A 23479-nucleotide genomic window follows, 5' to 3' on the forward strand; every position below is an offset into this window, starting at 1 on the left:
TACCGTTTCCACGATGTATTCAGCGACGGGAATGAAATGTTTTAGTGCTGGCTCAAATGCGAGGAATTTCAGAAAAACCTGGAAAAGCAACGCTTGCAGTAAATGACATATCGAAAGCGTGTAGTCAGCATGAGCAGAACAACGCAATGCTCTGTAAAAACGATCTGAAGCCGCAATTACTCTTTTATCTCAGGCAGTTCATTCCGATACGATGTTTCCGCAGACTAAATGAAATGCCGAACTCCAAGCATGTTGTTGCCATTATTGTACTCCTGCTGAAAGAAGAAAGAAAGAAAGGTGTCGTAAATGAACTTTGTCGCCCGTGGGAGATGTCAAGCGCATTGGACATGAAAAGTGCCGGATAAAACCCATTTCTATACGTTTCTCTTAGTGTCGGGGCTCCTATTGAATCTAAAGGAGGCAACGTGCTCAGCCAGCCGACTCAGCGCTTACTGAACGCAGGTGTCTCAGAGCGGTGTGTCCAAGTCGCAGTAAAAGAGGGGGATTCTGCCGGCGCCGTGGCTTAGTTGGTTAAAGCGCCTGTCTAGTAAACAGGAGATTCTGGGTTCAAATCCTAGCGGTGCCTTTCTTCCTGTCTTCTCGCACCGTTTATTGTTATAGAGAACATGCTTCTGCATTACCTCAGTCAATATCACCGGGAATGTGAATAGAAATGTAAACATCAATATTTCTGCTCTCTCCTGAGAAACACAAGTATAGAGTCAAAACACAATAAATAATGCTAAAAAATTATTCAGTTAACACCCAGATGTGACAAAACACATTTAAGACTTACATCCCCTTTAAATATGTATTTCCTTAATATCAGTTCTCTTCCCTCCCCAGGACACCTGCAAATTCACTAGAGCATATTAAAAGCTGTGTGTAAGTCTTACATGTGTTCTGTCACATCTGGGTGTTAAATTAATAGATGTGTTGTGTTATTTAATATGATTTGACTCCATGCTTGTGTTTCTCGGGAGACAGCAGAAATATTGGGGATTTGCGGCTACAGAAAATAATGTGAACTTTACAGGCAAAAGTAAGGTTAAGTTAAAGAAACAAAAACGTATTGTCACCTTTTTCAACGTGATTTTTTAAGACATTTGTTCGGAATAGTATATCTTCTCGTGTCTGTGGCTGTTATCCTACAATAACGGTGGTGAAATAGCAGGAATGTGCGGAAAGAATCGGAGATTGAACAGAAGACTCATCCAGTCGATAGTAAGGTTGTGTAGGACCGCACACCCTACGATGTCAGTGTTGAGTAGTGAGGTTTAAAAGCTTCTTCACGAACCAGGAAGGAGTACAAACCTAAAGTCTTCTGATCCGTAATCAGACACGTTATCCATTGCGCCATTGGCGTTTGTATTGCATTCAAAGCCGCTACTATTCATGTGTCTTGTATGTGTGTCTAGTTACTACGTCTTTCATTATGCCTGGTTTAAAATAATGTATCTTTAAAACAGACAAAGGGTTTATGAGTCTCCCTGAAATTCACACACGAAGAATAAAAAATATCGCGTTTAAAAAGAATACAGAGATGCCGGCGATAGAAAACGGAGCGTCTTAAGTGCGCGCTATCACTGAACTAAACTCCCGATCGATAAGTTTGTCGGCGGCTTTTTAATTGTGTTAGGAAGAGCAAACAGTCCACAGTGTACATTTTAAAGGTCTGAGCAAAACAATCAGACGTGAGGATTAGGATTAGGATCCAGAACAGGAGCCTTTACTTCTTTATATACTGAGCTTTCGGGTGAACGTCAAAGTGAAAGACAAATTCGCAATTTTCACTTTTTGATTAAGGAACAAGAAAACACCATCCTTCGAGCTGGATTCAAACCAGGGACATAAGAAATGCCCACTGTTTTTGTCTATAGTCTTAAGATCTAGCAATTGAGCTATCGAGAGGTCGGAAAGTAAACGCTTTTTCACACGTGTAGCCCAATGTAGTGTAGTGTTCCTCTATTTAAATCCCAGTTCGACGTCAAAATACTCACTCCCATAGTCTCGTTCAGAAGAAGAAATGGACCAGGCTTCCACTGTATAAACGTCCAGAGTTCTTATAAAACGTTTGAAGGGACATCAGTGCAGACTGAAATTGACCCGTTTTCTAGTGGGATCAGGATGATATAAAACCTTTCTTTTGGATTGAGAAGAGGATCATGGAGACACTCAAAATATCCCTGTCTTTGCTTCTTTCAAGGATGAATGGAGTATTGAGCTGCAAGCATCGGTTTAAATCAAAACTCTCTGCTACTGCAGTTGCTTGTTTGAGAGTTTCTTCAAATCTTTCAACTGAACGTTGATATCAAGAGATATTGACGGTAATATCATAGGGACTTTGGTTTTCTTTTGATCGAAAATTGTATTAAAATACAAGCCTCTTTCACAGTTGTATACAGTAATACTTTCCCTTGCATCCTAAAATTTCTAAATACCACAAAGTTACAACATATGGAATAGCATTTATTTTAAAATGTATTTTAAAATTTGCATTTATTTAGAGCTATATTTAGAGCTTAGTAAAGATAGCATTGCTAATATTGATGGAGTAGAAATGTAAGATGAATTGATAGCTTTTTCTGAACTAAAAAAGTCCTACAACGCCTCCTGTAACAGTAGCGAGAGAACAAAGGTTTGAGGGTGGGTACCCACCTGTATAAGAATAGTATTCTGCCAGTGCTGTGGTAAAGCTGGTTAAAAGACTTGTTTCATAAAGAGGAAATCCTGGATCCGATTTCCAGCGGTACCTTTTTTTTTCCTGTCTTGTTTTACAGAACATGTAATTTGGGACACTCAAAGAGTTCTTGATTTGGTTTAATGCGTTTATTCATTTCCTTTGCAGAACAACTTGTTTTTTTTAAATCATACAGCTTGCGAAAGATGAAATGCGAGCGAATTGTTTTGTTCACCAAAAGTATGTAAATGAAAAAAAGCGTAAGGTGTAAGCATTTCTGTGGTGCAATCGGTTAGCGTTTTCGGCTATTAATCCCCAGGTGGGTTTTTTGATCACACCCAGGGACGCACTTCTTCCTATAGTAAACATCATCACCGCAAAAATTTAATTGTTCCGCAAAACCTGAACTATTTTGATATTTGCAGTAGTAAACAATTGAGTACCAGAGTCAACATTACCGGGAATTTCCAATAATTACCGACATTGGCAACTTGCAAGCAGTTAGTATTCACCCATAGAATTATATGTTCCAGTGAGTGAGGGAGAATTCACTTATGCTCCCGTTGCATCTTCAGCTAAAGTAATTTAAAAAACATTGCAAAATTGTTCGAGAACTTGTCAAGCAAAAACAACAGATCGCCGGAGTTCTATTTTAATATTTTCGTATTTTTACCTTAATTTGAATATAAATGTTAACATAAACGCTGTTCAATATAATGTAATGTTGTTGTACTTTTAAAATATTTTAGCTGAGGGTGAGAGGGGGGATATTACGCCTTGCCAAACATCTAAAATAACTGTAAAAGGGGATGGCATTTTAATAAAACTGGCAATCAAAAGAAAGTTACAATTTGTATGGTATTATACTCAATATCCCTCGATATTGAAGGTCAGATGAGGAATTTGAAGAAATTATCAAAGAAACAACGGCAATAGCAGAGGATGTTGATTTTGAACCAGTGTTTGCACCTCAATAATCCATCAATCTTCGCTTGACAGGCTTCCTCAAGATATTCGGTGTTCTATACAAAAAATCGACAATTAAGCGCAAATGTGACAAGAGGCAAAGACTGCGGTAGAGGAGGAATAAACTCCACACGATGACTGTATGTATACGTCTGTCTAATATTCGGCCCCTGCAGGGGCATCATATTCTCTGAACTGCCTGCCAGCGTGTGTACGGGCTTATAATTCAAGAATATCAATGGTCAGTCGCTTACAACGGGTGTTTGTGTTTGTATTATTTAGAGAATTGAAAAAACATTTTCTAAACTACAGCTCGAATGAAATTTAAAAAAGTTTATTTGTCTCTTTGCTGTAACAACTGTGCCAAAACTATTCAGATACATCAAAATAGCATCAGAATGTAACTAGATTTTATTGGATTTTAGGAAATGTATTTTTGCGCATTTCTCTATACAATCAGAATACCTTCCTGTTTTCACCGTGTTTATTGTTTCTGCCTATGATCTCGGAAAGAAAGACCCAGTATCTGTTCACCGAAATATTGCAGGAGTTTGATATGGTTTGAGAGGAGTGTATGAAGGTAATGAAGGAGGGAGGACACGCGCATTCCGCACGGGGAGCGCAGAGCAATGAGTCTGCAGCTCTCCGAGTCTTTTCTTATACAACCTCCCGGAGTCCGGACACAGCGTCTCCAGCCAGTGTTGAGGGTTTACAGTTCAGAAAACGGCTGTCTCGAGCAGAAACTGATCTTCCTGCTTTAGTTAAGGTTTGGTTATTGTGGGGGTTTAGCGCTTGTATCTCTCTTCTCTTACTAAACACTATCTACTGTAAAGTATATAAATAGAAGCAAAAATGCAGCTAAAATACTTCAGTAAGGCCGAGCAGATAGGAAAGTTTAATAAAAATGTTCTATGATCTATGTTCTAGTTGCCCATATTTTTTAAACTCTCTGTTCGAGCTCTGATTTAATCCTCTCGGCTCCTGCCGCTGTCACCGGGAGAGTGGCTGCATTCCGTAGGGCTACAGGCTGATTTCACAATGCCACATTTAATGAAATAGAGGGGAAACCGCAGGGAAAACAATATGTTTTAATACGTCTTCTTCTGGATTTATATTTCGGTCTTTCACCTTTGAATGCATACCTTGACCGTAAATCTTTACTCGATTACAGGCACCCCAAACAGTTCTTAAGGGAGAAATCGAAGCCTATTTGACTTTCTGCTAATCACATTGAAGTGTTCACGAAGCATTTCCCTGCCCATCATGTGCCCGCAAGCCGGTTTCTCCGTTTTCTCCTTTCTGTCGTTGTCAGCGAGCACAAGAAGACAGGAAAAATGCAAGAGAGGGAAAAGCTGTCAGGAGTGGGATTTGAACCCACGCCTCTATGCAGAGACCAGAACACCCAAGCAATGGAAAGACAGGAGTCCTTGAGTCTGGCGCCTTAGACCACTCGGCCATCCTGACGAGATACGTCAGTTGATGTGATAAAAGCACCAGTAGTTCACAAAACTGAGAAATGCTTTGCTGGAGAAGCGCCACGTTGCCTAATGTTGCCTAAACGGATCGCGGAAATCAAATATTCGGATCGATTTAGAGTGTGCTTTACAGCCTTTGTGTAATATTTTAAATTGTTTTAAAAAAGTGTGTACTGTGTACTACGTTTAGGACTAGTTAGTGTGGTAGAATATTGAGATCATCTCCAGCTCTGAGCTCAACTGCAACAACAAGTCGTGCTGAACAAAGTCAGAGTTCAGCTGAACCTTTGCTCAGTGTGGTGCTCAGGACTCAGGAGTATTATTGTGGTTCTAATTAGCACAAACTGCAGGGGTCCTGAATCAGAACATTTCAATTTATCTGTTCAGTAAGTTAAAATGCAGGACACATTAAAATCGGATTATTACTGTGTCTCTGTCCCGTTTGTATATAACCGAATGTTTAAAAGATACCAGTAAGGACACACAACTACTAATGCGGTACTTATTGGAAATAGTCCCAAAACAAGTACGTCCGGCAGCTGGTAATAATTTTGCAGTGACACTTTGAAGATTTACACTCTATTTAAATATTAATTTACTAAATTTCAGTTCTCTTTTCTCACACTCCCTGGCATAACTGAACTCTCACTCTCGCATACTAAAGGCTTTACATGCATTAGCTATGATACAGATTCTAATAAAGACAGAATGAAACTGCTTGTTTTGTGTCTCATGGTGATCCTCTTCTCGATCCAAATGAAATGTTTAATATGATCCCTCGAGAAAGAAAGGTGTCAATTTCCGCCTGGAATGATTGATGCTCCATCAAACATTTTGTAATATCTCCAGAAGTTTATACAGTAGAATCCTGGTTTGTGGCTTAAATTCAAGGTAAACAAGACTAAGGAAACGAGTTGGAAACAATGTCGATCTGGGATTTAAATCATCCGGAACATTTCACTACATTGGGCAGTATGTGCCAGGGAGCAGTTCCTGACAACTGTTGATAGCTCAGTTGGTAGAGTGGAGGATTGTAGTGAAAACAAGAGGGAATCCTTAGGTTGCTGGCTTGACTCCGGCTCGAAGGAAGGTGCCCTTTGTGTATTTCATTCAAACAGTTAAAATAGCCGATCTTTTTTTCACTCAGACTTTGATCAAAAGCTCAATAAACGATGAAGCAGAGGCTCTTGTTCCGAATTCAGCTCACGTCTGATTGTCTTGTTTTGGCCAAGATCTGATCTTTGAATTCAGGGACTACTCTGTCTGCTTTGTACAGTAATTCAAAAGTAGATACAAATGTCACATTTTTATTGTAGATATAAAGGTGTTCTCTGTTTTCAAAGGATAGGTACTTAATTGGCTTTATGATTTGTTTTGATTTTGTATCGTTGTATTATTAAGTTTGTGCTTTTTGTGTTTTTAACATATTGTGAACTTATTTTTGAAACAAATGCTTACAAAGGCAGACATGGCACACATCTGTTTATACCAGCGGTGAATTGTATATTTTTATTAAGTAGAAGCTACTGCGCACTTCTGGGAGTATAACAGGTTCGATATAAAGTGGCAAAAATATATAAGGGGAAAATACCCCAGACTGGGTGTAAAGGCCTCGTTGTGACTGTTGTTTTATTGTTGAATACGGCATACTGTGCACGAAATGTTGCAGAAACACAATCTGATAGTTAAATAATTATTATTTTAATAATTTTGATAAGTATGAGGCCCCGGATCCAAATATTCAGTTCTAAATTTTTTAAACTTTTTTAACTAACTTTCACAATCGCGATAAACATTTTTTTAAGACCTTTTAAAAACTAGATATAGATATAGATAAAACTAGATAAAAAACATTAGCTTTATCGGTTTTTACATTAATCGATTTTGAATCAAATTTGATCTTTTTACATTGCATTTTACGTTGAAATGTAGCATGCATACCTAATCCACCAACGGACAGAGCAATATTTTACGTTGCCTTCCAACGTGTGATGGATTTGTATGGGTGTCTGTATGATACCACTACAGCACTGGCGCAGGTGCAAAATCCACTTTCACACGACTTTTTCAGTGTCTTCTCTCTCAAATGGACCGAAGCACAGGAGCCAATATTAGAGTGAACGACAGGTGTTTAAACAGAGGATGTTCCAATGTCTGGAACAACGCATTGTGATTTTGTATAAACGCAAATGGTTTCTCATTTAAAAGCCAACAATATTCTTTTTCTCCCTGGCGCTAATAAGCTACCACACATGCAAGCTGTTGTGTGAAAGAAAATTCATATGTCCATAGGAAGGCAGAATAAAATCCAGAACTGTGTTGGTGATATCGATAAACAGGGCTCATGTTCACAACAAAACTTTACTGTATAAAAAGTTAAAATTCGTACATATATTTTTTTATTATGCAAAGTGTCTGTTAAACCATTCATGAAGGATTTTTAGACAAAAAAACACACCATTATATGAGAAAATATATTTACTATATGTGCATTTAACTCACTTTATAAATTGTGAGCCGATATAAATTGTTGCCCCGCTTTTTTGTCATAAATACACAAGCTTGTTATGTCTTGTGTCAGAAATAAACTGCATGAAATTTGCTAAAGCAACAAAAAGTAAGCGCCACAAAGAAGACAAACATTTGCGTTTATAGTGCAGTTATCTCGAGCCTTTAAAATTACTTTAAATGCAATTTGTTTTTCTCTGTGGCTCTAAGGCTTTGTCATTTACTGTAGTTATTCAGGAGAATATTATGTTAATCGTATAGATGAAACGTTTAATATATTCAGGTGGGTAGCTACGTCAGCATGCGTATCTGCAAAGAACAAGTAATACTGTAGGTTTATTCCATGCTGAAAAGAGAAGAGAGAAAACAAACCTGAAGAAGGTTTCACAGCTGAAACGTTGTTTTTTCTGTCTTCTCTTTTCAGCATGGAATAAACCTATTACTTGTTCCTTTAATATATTGTTCGGTTTGACTCAAAATGCTTTACTACTACAAGAGAGAATTATAGTATGGAGGATGAGACAAATTTATGATTTCTTGGAAGAAAATGTTTTTTCTTTGCATTCGAAATGAATCGAAACTTTAGCGCGACACACAAACCCTTTGCCTTTTTTAAAGATATAATATTTTTAAACAGACAAGTATAGAAAACGTTTTTTTTACTAAGCAATTTTGGCCGGGGGCAATGTATTACTAGTAGTGGCGCTGAGGTCACTATGGTACAGTTGAGCACCGTAAGATTAGGGCCAGTGATGTAATGTATAACGCATCTGACTTCGGATCAGAAGATTGTAGGTTTGACTCCTGCCTGGCTCATGTTGCTTTTTTAAAACGGTACTGTCTGAAGATCAGCTCCTGCTCTGAGCTCAATAGCAATGCAAAACTGTGCGTAACAAAGCTGGCGAGCAGCTGAAGTTGTGCTCAGTAGTCAGTACGGTGCTGAGGGTTCAGTACTGGCGTTGTTCTAATTAGCACGAACTGCAATGGCTCTGAATCTGATCATTTCTATGGAAGCCCATTTCCGCCAGGGAGTAAAAATAAAAACGCGCTATGGTATCTCAGAATTCCGACTTACTAACTGAGAATTGCGACTTAAAAACTCAGAATTCTGACTTTATATCTCACATTTGGGACTTATATTTCATTGTCTGTCCTTTTGTTATTGTAATGGATTCGGGTTCCAGGGCTTGTGCCCTCGCCCTCGTTTGTGCCTCACTGCATTGGCTCGAACCCAGGCCTTGCCAGCTGAGCTAAAGAAGAGTTTCTTTTTTAAGTAAAAAAGGACATACAATGGAAATATTTAAAAAGTATAAGTTTCAGCTTTTATAATTGTGAATTATTCTGGATGTGAAGTGTCTATTTCTGTATCTTATTTCATATTCTGTCTTCGTTTTTGTATTTCTGGTGTTTAAATAAAAAAAAAATTAAAAGCCCACCGTCCACTATTCCATCCGTGTACTATGGAAGCCTCACTACCGGAAATGGGATTCCATAAAAATTAGTGTAATTAATTTGATTTTTATCAGGTCACTGTACAAGACAGGCCTTCAGGCTTATAGATCCTATGATCTTGTACGATTCATCAATATAGTGTAACGGAACGGCCAACATACATTTTGTAGTTCAGGTGGGTAGCTGCGTCAGCATGCGTAGGCTGCAAAGGAACAAGTAATAGGTTTATTCCATGCTGAAAAAAAGAAGAAAGAAAATATGTTTTGGCCAAAACTTACCAGTAAACTTTACATTAACAATACCAGCCAACGATACATTATCATTTCACACCGGTTCTACAGGAATCTACAGCAGAGCCCTGAGTTGACTCCCAGAGTCCCACTGAGCCCATAGAATTCCACATCACCCATCACTCCTGCACACAGTCCGCTGAGAGCGCCTGTCCATAAACTACTGGATTGAGAATGGGATCAAATAATTCCCCATTTTCTTAATTCTACATCAAAGGACTGTTAAAGGTCTATTTGAAGGCATCAATTCGTATTCTTAAACCAGATGAACGCCTGGAATAAGTTAATATTACTTATAAATAGTCGTGCTACAATACTCCAGTTGAAGGCACGCTTCTAGCTTTGTGGTACTCTGGTGCGTCACAAATTTATGTTTGAATTTCTGTGGATGAACTACTATAGGTGTACCCTCGCTCACTTTCTTTAGCGACAGTCGTTGCTCTTCATCTGAGTGATGTATTTGCCTGTTTTTCAGTTCACTTCCCTGCAAGGAATATTTACCTCAGAGCTCTCTTTCGCAGACTGCAGGCACTATGTTTGTTAACAGGTGTTACAGTGATGACATCTTTCTGTATGATCAGGACAGGAGCTGCAGGTCCACTGTGTTGTGGCTGCAGTACAATTTTAGCTTATTATTATAATACTTTTTAACAGTGACAGATTCTTAAGATCACGAGGTGTTTATATTATTTCAGTATTAAGCTGTTACTACATTCGGAACTGTCCCATAGGATTCAGTGTTCCGTTAGTTTGGCACTAAACTGCTTAGTCTATTGCAGGAATTGTACTTAGTCCTGTCCTGTAGTGTCCTCTAGAGAGCAGCAGCTGTTTCCTTGGGCTCATTGCAATTGGGAACATTGTGATTACTGAGCAGGGGACTAAAGTCAGCAGACGAGCGAGTTGCAAATCGGTATTAATCTGGCGTACAGAGCTGCATGCTTATCTCTGGATCATCTCCAGTTAATGTGATGCTGTTCTTACCTTGCAATTGACCCAATCTGACTACTGGCACCAACAACCCTGTTATTACAAATAAACTTCTTGTGTACCTACCGTGATACATAAGTTTGGTGGAGAGGTTTGGCAGCCCATATTCAGTCAAAGGTGTGTGTGCAGATCACTGTGATATACAGGCATCAACAAACTGACAAATACAATATTAAATATTTAACTGATAAAACCCAAATGAACCAAACCTGAATAAATTAGTGGTGGAAAGGAGTCTTTTTATACATCAAAAGCTCTCTGATTCTTTGGTAAGAACGATGGGTATATAACCCATTGTCCTCAATATTAGAAATGAATCCTTGAGCACTGCCGTTGTACCAACGGTCCTCAAAAGTACTGCCATTACCCCCTTCCCATAAAAGCCTTACATTAACCTTTCTTGCATAAACTATAGAACGTGCCTTCACATTTCAGTTGCACCTCAGAAGCAGTTTAATCTATTATCACTCTACTCCTTCATAACCTTCGGTCTTCTAATTCTGGTCTCCTAACTGTCCCCCAAGCCCCTCTACACTGTATGGGTGACAGGGCCTTCTCCTGTTATGCCACCAGACTCTGGAACTCTCTGCCCAAGGGTAGCAGAGTCACCTTCCCTAAACTCCTTCAAATTCAGACTCAACACCTTGCTCCGTAGAAGAGCCTTTACTGAACTGGTTCCATTCTTTACCACTCTGCTTCTACTTTTCTTAGTACCACCATCCATGGTCTCCTCTGTCTATTGGAATTGTTTTATCCTGTGTATTCTTATTGTAATTCTGTCAAGTGCTTTGAGAAGCCACCTTTGGAACCATTATATAAAATAGTTTATCCTAAATCCTTGAAGCTTTAATAGGGCAGTGCAGTAGGGCTAAAAATTGACAGTGTTAGTGGGCCAGCAGGATTTGTGCAAGTTACAGGTAGTCACAAAGGAAGACTAGGATTCACTTGAAATCCATGACACGGGACACTGAAACAGTGGAGAGGCTTTGTGTAGTAAGCGTTCAGTCTCAATCTACACAGTCTGTGCTGCTGGTAGAGGTGGTTGTGAACACCTGTCTTCCCAGTCAAGTACTGGGATCTCCAGTCACGATCCTAATACTTCTCATAACTGTCCACTACCACTGCTGTGAAACCAACACCCATAAGACAAGACCTCCGAGATTCTAACTGCACCATTATTCACTGATGTTTTAGCACCAGTATTGTTCCTCTGCTAAGGAAGGGAAGGCCTACTTTACACCAAGCCCCTGTTGACAATTCCTTCCTTGTGTTTCTTTTAGTCAGTTAGTGCAGCCTAGAATAGGACACCAGATCTCACTCTTACTGAGCACTACAGTAGCAACTCACACTCCATAAGCACTACCCCTCTCAGAAATGGGAGGATTTCCAGTATATTGAACACCTGTCTCTCCCACAGTAAAAAAAGTCACACTGCCCTGCCTAAGGAATAATGCAGCCATCTTTGCCCAGTACAATGCTTTATTACTCCAGCCATTTTCAGTCCTCATTGGCAGCAAGACAGGAAGCATTCTTGATAGGGGAACCCCCACAAATACTTCCATTGATTAGTGGGTCTCACTTCCCTTGAATTCCTCCATCCCATTCAAACCTATAAACCATAAAGAAACAAGGGCAAGCAGAAGGGTCTTTCACAGCTTTATTGAGATGTTGCCATTACAAGGCAAGTGGAGGCAGGAGAGTCACAAGGGCCAGGCTAGAGCCTTCATTCAGACACCTGGGGAGGAAGAAGGAGAACAATCCAGCTACACTGCAGGACACCCACCCCTACTGGGGCTCCTCCTGCCAGACCCTACCTGTCCACTGGCCAACATCTCCAAAGTCCTCTGCTCCCTCCACATCCTCACTGGTGCTCTCAGCATCTTCACTGGAGCTCTGAGGGTCTCCTTCCTCATCCTCAGTTCAGTCAGCTCCCACATCCAGAGGAGTTTCTACTGGTGCCACAGCCACCCGACTGCTGGTCACCAGGCTCCTGGTACCTGTGGACAAGCAGCACCCAGGAGTGAGGGATCCGCTATACCCAGAGTCCCACAGTGATGCTACTCATCTAAACAGTCCCTTTGTCCAGCATGGGATCATTCCTCAGTTGTCCAAGCATGGTTGTCTCTTGGGCAGAGATGCAATCCACAAGGGATAGAGAACCAGACCCACCTTCATTCCAGCTGCCAGCACACCTGGACTCACAGCAGGCACAGACCTCATGGTCACCATACAGTTCCTCCCACCTGGAGGAGAGGACAGGTGAGGCCTCCACCTGGCATGTCCCAGAGCACCCTCAGCAGGCTCCTTGCAGAAGTACCTCTTAGCCTCCCTGCTGTTGCTTTAGCAGGAGCCACAGCCATGACACAGTGCATGTACAGCTCAGTCACTTCATGCTGCAAGAGGGAAGGTCACAGCATTAAGGGATCAAGGCCAATAGAGGGACAGAGAAGGACCTTCTGCCATCAGTGAAGGCAAGCTGGCAGCTCTAGGCACTACAGCTGCCACAGTCTGGTTCACATCTAGATCATGGATGGAAAAGCAGACAATGGATCAGTAGAGCAAGAAGGCTGAGCAGCCTTTGAGAGCAGTACCTTCCTGGACAGCTTCTTCTGGAAGAGGAAGGCATCAATTGTGAAGCGGAGCACATCCTTCTGCTTGGAGGGGACAAACCTGGACAGGCAGCCATCTGCCTTGCTGTCCACCATGCACCTGGGGAAAAGGACAAGGATGAACCCCTGCAGGCTCTCAGGGCTCCTGCCCACCTCCCCTCCCAGAAGGGGCCGTACCCCAAGTTGTCGATCATGGGGAAACGGGTCTGGTTTCTCCGTTACGTAACACGAGTGGATGTACAGCCTCTGCTCCGCTGTGGCAAAGTAGGCAGTGGCCTGGAAGTACATGGGCTGACCCAGGAAGTACTCATCCTTAGGAGAGAGAGAGAGAAATAGAATTACACCTGAACACAGCACCCCCTGCAGGCAGGTGGAGCCACTCGCTCAAGGAGCTTACAGTTGGTGGTGAGCAGGACAAAGCTGTGTTTGTTCTTCAGGTCCTTGAAGAAGGTCTTTCTCCTGGCCCACGGGGGGACATAGCCAACCTTGTAGGAGTAGTGGAACCTGCAGGACAGAGGTGGTGAGGGGCTTCTGGACAGTTTCCCAGCAGCTTCTAAGTCCCAGCCAGCCGGCCCGGCGGAGATCAGTGCGGGGAGCCCGGCCCCTGCGCACAGGCACAGCACAAAGAGAAACGAGCGCATTGCCAAATTGACGTCCCGCTAAACTGCTACAGAAGTAAGACATGTAAACCACCAAACTATGTTGAAACAAGAGAGCATGGAGTGTGAATGCGGTGACTAGCAGGACTATGCTACCACACACATGGTCGCACTACCGCTCAATCAACACAATCAATTACACACAGAGACCCGGATTGTTCTCAGCGTCTAATTAGAACCTGCTTCCAGTCTGAGGCGGGACTCCGTGAAGCCGCCTGAACACTTTCCCGTGTGTATCTGACCCCAGCGGAGGAGTTCCACGTAATTTCGACAGAATTAAATCACCCACACGTGTAAAATTTGCTCAGATTAATTTATTGTTCAATTAGTTTCTAATTTCCAAGGACAGTGTGTTAAACTCGCTGTCAGACAGAGTACGGAACATGCGACACGTCCGTCCACACTTTCTTTTATCGAGGGGGCTGTTCTATCAACACTTACCGCAATGAAAATAATTTTACTAATTTTCATGTGTAATTGCATGTCATATTAAAATGTGTAATACAAGCATTTCTTTGCTTCCCAGTTAAGAAATACTGATCAGCTTTTGACATGTTCTGATAATAATTTGTCTGATTTCTCAGAGATTGCTTTTGCTTCGCAGCACTGAGAACCTATGGAAGCCCGTTTCCTCCAGGGAGTAAAAGAAAACGCACTATGGTATCTCAGAATTGTGACTTTGAATCTCAGAATTGCGACCTAAAAACTCAGAATTTTGACTTTATATCTCACACATGCGACTTCGAAATAGCCCATATTTCATTGTCTGTCCTTTTGTTATTGTAACGGATTCGGGTTCTAGGGCTTGTGCCCTCGCCGCTCCCACCCTACTAACTGTATTAGCTTGAATCCAGGCCTTGCTAGCTGAGCTAAAGAACATTTTAGATATAAAGTCGGAGTTCTGAGTTACTAAGTCGCAATTTTGAGTTACTTAGTCGGAATTCTGCGATACCATAGCGCGTTTTTTTAACTCCCTGGCAGAAACGGGCTTTCATACATTTCAATTAGTCTGATCAGTGTAGGACAAGTTAATGTAGAACCATTGCTATGTCTGTCTCTTGTTTGTATATAAATGAATGTCTTTGACAACTTAATGTTAGTTTTTAATTTAGTTTTACGATATTGGTCATGCGTTAACATATGCACGAGCATACGAAATGTCTCCCTCCTGATTCAGCTCATGCTCCATAGGAGAGAAGAGATTCCCCCTGCTTCTCGTACAATCATATCAGAACAGAAGCCCGTCTCACCCGGCTCTGATTCAAGAGCAACTCACATCTTTAGCCCCTTTTTTTATTCGTGATCGTAATTTTCTTAAGTTATTATCAATATTGAACTTTTTCTAAATAAAACGACAAAAATCAAACATACAAAGTATTAGGAGTTGACAGGGTGCCCCTTTGGAATAGTCGTCAGAAAATGTGAGAAAAGGAAAGTTACCTAAGCTCTCACACACAGCATTAGAGATTGGAATCTGATTGTAAAAAAAAAAAACTACCTGTCTCCCCTTCATTTAACGGTGCTGTTGTTTTTATTTTACATATTGTAGCATTTTAATGAATTGTTAAAAGATTGATACACAAATCGCTAAATAAGAAAACGTAAAAACCCAACTGTAAGCAATTGACCATTCATATTCCTTCATTTTAAATCCCTGTGTTTATCTGTGTCCAAGTGCCTGGTGCAGCTATTTTGAAAGCAGAGTCTATGATTTATTGCGGAAGCGCATTGTTGCCACCCAGGAAAAAAATCTTAATTAATAAATACCAAATTATCTCCTAATTGCGAGATAGCAACGATATCATATGTGTGTATGAACAACCTGTTATATTTGCAATGGCAGTACCTACAGCCTATCGAAAGGTTTGCTGGCACTGTGGGTTTAATTTTCCTGACAATGTGCACGCTGAGAAATGCGCACGGACTGACTTTCTTCTCGCAATGAAAATGTTAACGTTTGTAGCTCATGTAAACACAGTTTTAACCATTAGCACACTCATATATATCCTGAATCAATAACGAATGTGACCTTGAATCCATTGTACCGCTTCAAACTGAAAGTCAGATATTTAGTCTCAAAACTACATAACTCAGGATTTTTTTTTCCTTGATGGCAGCATTGGCTTCTGTAGTTTAGATTCAACCACTGAAGAGGTTGGTTTTGCGTTTTTAGCTATTGAACATAACTGGTAAGTTTAAGTCAGTTCTTGTTACTCTTCCCGCTCGAAAGAGCTGTATTAATACCGGCGCACCTGTCTCCACAGGAAAGTTATTGCTGTTCCAAAACCAATGTACTGCAGCTTCTGGCCACGTGTTCCTGCTGTCAGCCTGTGATACCATGTTCCTCCACCGCTAGAAATATTACTGCTCTAGTACAGTAGTAAAAGAGGAAACAAATGCAAACACCATTTAGAAAAAAACACACACGTCTCAGGCCTTAACCATGACAAGGATAGGATTTGAACCTAGACGAACAGAGCACAATGAATTAGCAATCCAAAAAGTGACTCATGTTTAATTTTCTTTTCGCTTGCTCGATTTGTAGTACGCTCCTCAATCCTTACAACCGCTAAACAAAACAACTTCATGTGCCACAGCATTCTGCTGCAGGTACGGTTTGCACCGTGTATTAGGCGAACCCGAATGAAATATTTCAAATATGTGAAGAATTTCATGAAACCTGAAAAAAGATCACAGCCAATGTCAACAATTTAGAGCCTGTAGGCAGCTTCAACAGAACAAAACGATCTGAAGCCGCAATTCTTTCATAGAGTGTATTGTGACACTCTAACCACGTTGTTGCTATTACTGCTACATCTGCTGTCGTTGGTTAAAACTCTACTCAGCGGGCAAGTAAAGTTGTACAAAAGACTACTTTGAGCCGTCCAAATTCCATTATGTGAATTTAAGTTTTTTTTAATAATAGCATTAGTAATACAATGCGTGCTCAGAAATGTTACTTATTAGCTTATGAAGCAACAGTGTTTCGACCATTTGCGGTCTTCAAAAAGTAAACGCTGAAGTTTTTGTACTTCCTTGTGAGCAGATCACCTTTGATTTAGAAAAGGAAAACTTACTCCCCTGTTGCTTTCATTGCAATATCTGAATCGAGACCCAAGCGCTAAGAAAGCTGAATAACGCAAAAGACATATTCCCGATTTTAATTTAGATACACATTTTCTAATGCAGCTTTCATTACAAGACAGTCTATTTCTCGAAAGCGTGTTATGTAAAAAAGAGAAAAACGAAAATATATGGATGACAATCTTTCAAAGATTAAGATTTTACTTTTGAGAAATTGTCATCTTATGTATCTAGACGCTTTTCAACCGCTGGTTTTGGAACTTTGTTGTGCTTCCTGAATCATTTTCAGTGTTATAAACTGGGTGTAGAGGGAGCGATCAGTGTAGAACAGTTGATAGGTTGGAGCTGTTCAGACTACTCTCGTTATTTCTCAAATGCTCATATCATTTTTCTTTCACGCTACGACGCGAGTGTGTACATGTGTTTGGTTTTCGTTTCACTGATTCTCATTGAAGATTTGGGAATTAACGACGGAAGAATCAGTTGCCTCGGAAAGCAGAAGCTTTGGTTCACAACGATCTTGAAGACACGCCCATGTAGTGCAGCGTGTGATATTTGTACTATAAAAGACCAAGTGCTCAAAGTGACGTCTGCGTTTACCGTTTAAACTTTTCATCTCGGGCGCACTTTTAGAAAGCAAAGATAGAGCAGTTGTGTTGAATCACACTATGACAGTCGTCAGCAGAGTGGCGCAGCGGGAGCGTGCTGGGCCCATAACCCAGAGGTCGATAGATCGAAACCATCCTCTGCTATACACACCGTCAGTTTAATGATGATTTTTGATTTTTTTGTCTCTCGTGTGTGTGCAAGCTTCACACTTACTGTATTCGTTAATCTTTACCAATAGCAGATGCCCCAATGTATCTTTGGTTGTTCTGAGATCCTTGATAGTTTCCTCAAATCCTTCAAATGAACATCCATATCAAATCAATTATGTTTATATTTATTACAATTAAGGTACATATACAAAATATCAACGCACATTTGTATAATGCTCATTTAATGATTGTCAAGGATTGTCAAGTTCTCCAACAAATCTGTGATCTAATTTTAAAATATTTTTGCTAAGGATACAACGGGTGTATAAATGAATTCTCCTGACAGCCAGTTGAAGATAAAATTTGACACGTGAAAATGGTTCTCTTGAACATTGACTTAGGTACTTAATTGTTTACATGTAGTTCCACACGAGTAAAATGCACATTTCCTGCAAAGATCAAGAGGGTTTACAAAGAAATCCCATCAAGTTTAAGAAGAGATTATGGTTATAGCAGAACAATTTGAAGCACATCCCTGAGTGGGTTTGAACCACCAGCCCTTTGTTTAATAGCTGCACAGAAACACACTCCCGTTGTTTTTTGACATTCACACGTTTGTAGCTAAAATAAAATACTGACATTTTCCTGCCAGCCAGCAGTATTTCTCCTGCACTGACCATGAATAACCAATAACTTTATTTCATCTTTCGCAGGCTGTAATCTACAGAAAAGGAAGTGAATACTTGTATTAAGCTAAATCAAGCCGAAGGAAATGCACTGCCGTTGTTTTTCTCCACTTTTCGTTAAAAGGAGAAAAATCACTGGCATTTTCCTGCAGTATTTCTTCGGTCCTGATAAGCAAGACTTGTATTTTATCTTTCATAAGTTGTTTGAATTTCTTGAAGTTCAGAAACAACTTGTTCCAGCAAAGAAATGAACACTTGCTTCAAAATAAATCAAGACGTATGTCTCACTCGCTGTGTGTGCTCTTATCTGTCCATCTCTCTCTCCTCTTCTCTCTGGCAGTCTGTGCAGAGTATCTGAAGGGGATGTAACACCCCTTGGCAAATAAGAAAAATTCTGAGGCAGAATAAAAAAAAAAACATTATTCTCTTCTCAGTCAGATTCACAGCTTAGACTCACACTCAGACAGAAGCTCAACTCCGTACTGCTCTCTATCCTAACAATCCAGAACCAGACGATATTCAGACAATCAGTGCTGCTACATGAACAATATCAGACAGAACAGCCTGGACTCATGTCACATTTCCCCCTTTTATCCTTCCTCCCAGCCCTCTTAGAGACATAAAAGAGCTCCTGGTTCTCCTCTCTGTGAACTGGGCTCAGGGGTCACTGATCTGTCAGCTGTGGGCTCTGTTCCAGGTCAGAAGCAAGAAGCTTCTATTAACCCTTTCCAGGACTTCCTTCCCTTCAGTATTACTTTCTTTACTGTATATCAGCCTCCAAACATGTTTTTTAAGTGTTTTATAACACAAGTGAGTGTGGAATTATATTAGTATTTATGTAATAAACAGCAGCATTGACACTCTGATCAGTATATTGATTGTTAGTAGCCAATGGGCCGATGGTCGTGACTACAATAGTGACCAGTTGACCAGTCTGTATCTCTGAGCAGTGCTCTGGTGATTCTACACCAGACCTGGGAATCAGCTGCTCTCACAAGTGTCTCACAGACAGTCTTATAAATGTGCAATTAGATGAAGTCTTGTAACAGTTATACAGTTAATTTAAATCATCAGACTACCTATAGAGCTGAGAGCTGGGTGGAAATGAAACCAGGATACACATTTTAACCTCCAGGAACATGAGTCTGATCCTCCTAGGTTCTATACTCTGATGATTCGTGTAAAACCCTTAAAAGCACTTATTTCAGGGACTCGTGCTCGTTCTCTACTGCTCCACGTGGGTACGCTTTGTAACGCATTAATCTGTGAAGTAAACTTTTTTTTCTGTTTAATGAATTTCATTCCTCGGTTTGTCGCTCTCCTCCTCCAACTGTTATAAATTGCCTCTCTTCACAGCCCATTTTTTTTGGGGGGAGATGTTATATTTGTATGAAAAGCCCTCCGGGCTCCGGACAGGAGTCTCCTCCAGCAGAGACGCGCTCTTTTTTTAATTAAACGTATGGAATTTACAAATATAACTACAACCAGAGGAACAGAAACAGGTACAAGAGAAAAAAAACACAACAGAAAAAAACAGGTAATGGAGTAAATTATGTGATCAAATTGTATTTTTACATATATGTTTTCCTGGCTTTATTATTTCTCAATTATTTATAGAATTTAGTGTTTCAACATGCATGCATTTCCTGTTTAAAATAAAAATCAGCACTCACTTTTTTACAAAACGAAAAAGACGCTTTTCTTTTTGCAACATTTCGAGTACCTCTGGCATTCCTGAAAAAGACACACAAAAACAGCAGAGACGCACTATGCTCTGTCAGAATAAGTGCTGTGACGTCACAGAATCCAGCCAGAGAGCGGGGATCAGAGAGAGAAAGAGTGCGGGAGGCGCACGGAGCGCACGGAGAAGAGTTATTGATCACTTATCTATCGACAACCAATTATCTCAACTGAAGAACCGTAGAAAAATCGATTAACTTCACCAATTGGTGAGTACTGATTCTTTTCTTGATCCTGTTTAAATATCTAAAAAACAGTTAATAAATAATAATAATAATTGCTTACACTTATATAGCGCTTTCTGGACACTCCACTCAAAGCGCTTTACAGGTAATGGGATTCCCCTCCACCACCACCAATGTGCAGCATCCACCTGGATGATGCGACGGCAGCCATAGTGCGCCAGAACGCTCACCACACATCAGCTATCAGTGGGGAGGAGAGCAGAGTAATGTAGCCAATTCATAGATAGATAGGGTTAATAATGTTCAATCTGAAAATAAACAATGATTATTCATATTATTATTTAGGTAACTGTATCCTAGAGCTAGAAAATTATATTTCAAGTTCATAAATGTATGTAAGTAACAGTTTAAATGCATTTTTCCAGTGTTTATAAATCATAAGAATGGTAACCAAGGCGACAGGCGCTCCGTCACTGCACGCGTTTAAGTGTCTCGCATTTGTCACAGAGAGCGGTGTGACGTCACGGGCAGCAACTAATACTAATATCAGTGTCTTCATGTTAATATTAGTGAGAGTACAACTGGTAGTTTTAATGCTAGTGTTCATGTGAGTATTAATGACAGTGGCACTACTGATTGTTTTAGTTTTAATGTTCATATTCATGTTAATATTAATTATAATTATTGTGTTACTGTTAGAGTATTAACACTAGTAGTAATGTTAGTTTTAGTAACAACATTACTGTTATTATTAGTAGTTTGTGTCAGTTTTAGTGATAGTGTTACTGTTGTAGTATTAGTAGTATTTATATTTGTTTTAGTTATTGTGTATCTGTGGATAAGTGTGTTTGTGGTATCTGTGCGTGTGTGGGTGCATGTCTGTGCATGTGTGGTGTCTATGCGTGTGTGGGCTGTTAGTGTGTGAGCGTGTGAGGTCTCTGAGTGTTTGGTGTCTATAAGTGTGTGTCTGTGTGTCTGTGAGTATGCGTAGTGTCTGTTTCTGTGAATGCATGCCTTTGAATGTGTGTGTATGGTGTGTGTCTGTGAGTGTGTGGTTTCTGTCAGTGGGTAGTTTTATATTTGTAAGTGTATGTGTTGGTATGTCTGTTAGTGTGTGTAGTGCCTGCGTCTATGTGAGTATTAATGATGATAGCATGTGTGAGTGTATATATGTGAGTGTGTAAGTGTCTGATTGTGTGTATAAATGTGTGATGTGTCTGTGAGTGTAAATGTGTGTGAGAGTGTAGGTGTACAGTATATCTATCAGTGTGTGTGAATGTGTGTGTAGGTGGGCTTGGGTTCCACTGGTGTGTCTGACAGAAGTGACCCATCAACAGGTGTTGAGTTCCAGAGCCGCTTGCAAATAAAAACACTTTCTAGAGTCCAGACCAACATCCAGAGAGCTGTGAGTTCTCTGTTTTTATCAGTATTAGTAATAATGTCAGAAGTAATTCCCACGCAAATGATTATTAACCAAGACAGACATCAGAAAATATCGCCTTTGCAGTGATGTCACACCTCTTCTTCATAAATTTTCTTTAATAACAGGACATTTCTGTGTCTGAGTGTCTGCTGCAAATAGCGCGACAAGCCATTTCTCTCCAATATTTTCTGGTGCGGTTATTTATCGCATACAAAATATTATTCTCATTAAGAATATTTTACCTGCAAAGTTACAGTGAAACTGCTACGGCGAATGAACTTTTTATGAGTGAAAAACATCCAGAAGACTTAATGGCTCCAGGGGAGGCTTGAACTTATAACCTCAGCATGACTCCACTGTACACAGCTATATAAGTAACACAGACTGACTGATTGTACCACTAGACCTGTGTAAGGCAGGCTTTTACCCAGATTGTAAAACTGGCACAAATGCAGGGTGAAACATGGGGTTTTGGATGTGGATTCATCTCCACATGGGGGAAAGGGATAGTAAAATATCAAGGAAAATATAAGAGAAGAAAATAAAATATATGTGCTCACTTCAAAGTAGGAAGAGGTGGTTAGACAAGCAAAACAGCTTTGCAAATAATGTGAAGCGACATTGTTTTGTGTCTATCTGCTCACAAATTTCGCTTCATGTGCCTTAAGCTGTGCAATTTGTATGGTTGTTGGATGAGATTGGTTTCTTCAACAGCCCGGTCAATTGCCAGTGGAGAGCTTGCCATTAACACCTTCATGAAGACTCCTTTAATTGTCAAGGCACCTCCTTTGCATAGAATAGTAGCACCAACACTAAGAGAAAGGATGAGAAGTGTCTTTTATCAAGCTATTGCAGTGTTTGTTTGACTGAGGATCCTCTTGTGCTGAACTGGCTCCTGGAGAAGTGTAGTGCAGTAAAAGAGAAGGATTGTGTCACTCAAGACTGTCACAGAACAGAACAATACAATTACAATACTTTTATGAGAGTAAATATTACCGGTGAAACACAGTTTTTATAATGGTGAAAACAGGAGCACCTTCTCTGCATTTTTGACTGAAATATTTAAACGACAAGAAATACTATCACTATGCAATTCATGAATGCAATTGAGCTCCTCTAAATGTTCTAGTCTGATGAAACAATGTATAGAATTAGGTGACAATATTGGAATTAATTCAAATGCACAAGATAAAGTTTCAGCAACAAAAATGTGCTCGAAAATATTTTACAAAAAAGAAACCTTACATTCACCTTAAACAACATTCACCCTCTACGTTAGCAGAGAACAGTAGGACAGATAGTTAGTGTCACTGGACACTGCGTCACAGAGGCCAATCTCTTCTCCCTCATTATGCAGGCTTACCCACTCATGATGAACTGTCCTCCAGTGATAGTCAGTTGCCATCACCGACTCAGATTTCAGACTCAGTTCATGTACATATTATACCTTAATTGTACCTGCCACTGCATTACAATAATTTGATCAAAACACCTGCTAGACAATTATCAAATATTTCCTTTTTTCTTTTAGCAGATAAAAAATAAGTATTTATTCCTTTCCTCTCCTACCAGTCTTTGCAAGCCACCCAGTTTTCTCTGAGCCAGTGTGAGGTATGAGGCAGTCAGGGCTAATGCAGCCGAGCACTCTAAAGAGCTGGATTAAAGGTCCAGACTCTTTGGGGACGTAAGTTGGAATCCCACTGCTGCCAAATATCTCCAACTATCTCTGTGTTAAGAAGCACTTAATTTTTTGTTGTTACATCCCTTTGATTTAAACCAATTTCATACCAATACATTTAAATAACCACACTGTTCTTACGGCATGGCTTTGTCTGGCAAAAAAATAACATGACATCTCCTTTAAAACACACATTTTCTACAGAGGGAAAAGGAGAACTCGTGCCATTCAACCTTATAGCGTGATGTCATTTTCTCACGCTAATTTTTAGATGCTTGTGATCGAATCTATGATCCTTA

At 40.2% G+C, this 23479-nt stretch overlaps 1 protein-coding gene, 1 long non-coding RNA gene and 2 other non-coding genes across 4 annotated transcripts in view; 2 read left to right on the plus strand and 2 right to left on the minus strand.

Annotated features, from left to right (window-relative positions):
• LOC138242549 (antigen WC1.1-like) overlaps positions 1 to 23479 on the plus strand; it is a 621195-nt gene that overhangs the window by 385868 nt on the left and 211848 nt on the right. The window lies entirely within an intron of this gene.
• trnat-agu (transfer RNA threonine (anticodon AGU)) lies at positions 513 to 586 on the plus strand. Its single transcript has one exon. It is a non-coding gene; the product is annotated as a tRNA-Thr (tRNA).
• Positions 5000 to 5110, minus strand: trnal-caa (transfer RNA leucine (anticodon CAA)). Its single transcript has 2 exons — positions 5073 to 5110; positions 5000 to 5045 (listed from the first exon to the last, which is right to left on the minus strand). It is a non-coding gene; the product is annotated as a tRNA-Leu (tRNA).
• On the minus strand, positions 12686 to 13274 carry LOC138242369 (uncharacterized). The gene is made up of 3 exons (XR_011191523.1): positions 13145 to 13274; positions 12950 to 13067; positions 12686 to 12751 (listed from the first exon to the last, which is right to left on the minus strand). It is a non-coding gene; the product is annotated as an uncharacterized lncRNA (long non-coding RNA).

The sequence above is a fragment of the Lepisosteus oculatus genome, chromosome 14, assembly GCF_040954835.1.
Source record: "Lepisosteus oculatus isolate fLepOcu1 chromosome 14, fLepOcu1.hap2, whole genome shotgun sequence".
NCBI classification, from domain to species: Eukaryota; Metazoa; Chordata; class Actinopteri; order Semionotiformes; family Lepisosteidae; genus Lepisosteus; species Lepisosteus oculatus.